This window comes from Frieseomelitta varia, unplaced genomic scaffold (genome assembly GCF_011392965.1).
Source record: "Frieseomelitta varia isolate USP_RPSP 00005682 unplaced genomic scaffold, Fvar_1.2 scaffold_514, whole genome shotgun sequence".
Classification (NCBI taxonomy): Eukaryota; Metazoa; Arthropoda; class Insecta; order Hymenoptera; family Apidae; genus Frieseomelitta; species Frieseomelitta varia.
The window spans coordinates 1-2068 of NW_025110273.1; positions in this window are offsets into that span (position 1 = coordinate 1).

Consider the following 2068-nt stretch of genomic DNA (forward strand, 5'->3'; position numbering starts at 1 on the left):
CTGTTAGTTTCCCATCAAGAAAAAAAGGTCCAATTAAAAATTTATCAATTATTCCTGCCTATACGTTTAAACTAAACTGGTATTGATGGTCTTGAATGCACAATAACATGTGGGTTTTCTTCATCCCAATTATGATTAGTATGAAAATTGAATATATCATTCCTGGTAAAACTAGCTCACTAGAATTTTCTCTGTTTATAAAATTCATTATATCTCATAAACGAAGACATATATATATATATATGACATATATATTTATATGACTTTTTTTCATTATTTTTAAGCGTACAATCAGCTCCGGAAGTGGGTCCCACAAGTTACGAAACACCCTGTATATCTAAATTACATTTAAAAGTTCCAGGATTTAAGGATTTTTATGCGTACGCGCGTTTGTGAGAGTCTCGTAGGGGAAATGTTCTTCCTAAATCGGTAGTCTGGTTATCATCAGAATGAAGCACTAGAAAAATCTCGAGTAGTTCCTTAACTTTGAAAGAAAGGTTTCTTTCTTTTTTCTTTTCTTTTTTTTTTTTCTCTCGAGGAATTCACGGGGGACAGGACACTAGCGAGGTTCTCAGAGGCCATGTGCTACATTCAGCGTTATTGTCTCCTCTACTTTTCTGCCTCTGGTTAGGATTATTCGTAATCTTGTTTTTCTTCTATATTTTGCCAGAGGGGAAGGCCAGAGTTTAAATTTCATAGAAATATGTCTGCGATATATACGGCTGCGCCGTCGCCAACCAACGAAATTAACAAACAATATTTATCACATGCATATACTGAATTTTTAATTTAATTAATTGGTGAATAATGCTTTCCAATTTCACTCCGAGTGACATCTTTTTATCTCGGAGGCGTTCTACATAATGCGAGTGCCAATGATTTGTTCAAGAAAAAGTGTCATCGCTCAATGCGAAAACGAGAACGCGTTGAAATATTATACGAGATCGCTCTTTCTGTAATTTAATATGAATCACTTGCATGCTCTATCTACGTAAACCGATGTTTGTCGTGAGTAAGAAAAAAGAAAAAAAGAAAAAAAGAAAAAGAGAAAGAAACTTTCGTATATTTATATTCATTTCTTCTGTCATAACTTCTTTGAGCCCTCGAATGTTTTGCAGCGTTACCAATCCCGTTTTCAAAGCGAAAGAGACTCGGAAAAACATTTATCCAAAAGTGTTGCAGTCACAAAAGTGTTCCTCTCTTCTCGAAACGATACGACCGATTTTTCGAAATTTTCATCTTGACTTATGATTAGTGAAATTAATTGCTTATCTGAAATGTTACACGTTCGTCGAATTCGACCAATTTAAATAATTCATTCGCAACGAGTAATTATTTACGTCTCTTGCGATCCGTTGGATTCAACCTGACCGCATAACCCGTCTACGTATAGTAATTATGCTGATGAACCTGGCGTCGAATCGTGAACCGTGCAGCACACGAAATAATTCTCGGCGAGCCGCATCGCCTATTTGGAGGAAGGTTGTAGATAACGTGGAGAATATTTTATCGATTGTCTCGATATTAGGGCTTACTTAAATCCCATAATCTTGTGAAATATTTATTTCGTTCTGATTTTCCTCAAGCATCTAATTATCTAAACGAAAGTTATTCTGTTCTGATTTCCTCTAAACATCCAAAAAACACGCCAATTCCCAACTTGAAAGTGTTAGATACACATCGTGCATTGCAGCAAAAACAAATTATTTAATTAATTAATAATATATTAGTACTTACTTTATAGTAATTTCTAGTACTTTATAGTACTTACTTTGTGGTAATTATTTTATATTTATTATAATATTTATATTTTATATTTATATACTTGTAATATTTATATTTATATTTTATATATAGTATATATATTTTATATTTATTATTACATAGTTTTATATATACTATATAAAATTATGATTTGTCATAATTATTATTACAATATTATTATAATAATTATTATCATATTAAACTATAATTATATTATAGTTTATTACAATTATTAGTGCAATATTATTTTAATAATAATTATTATCATATTAAACTATAATTATATTATAGTTTATTATAATTA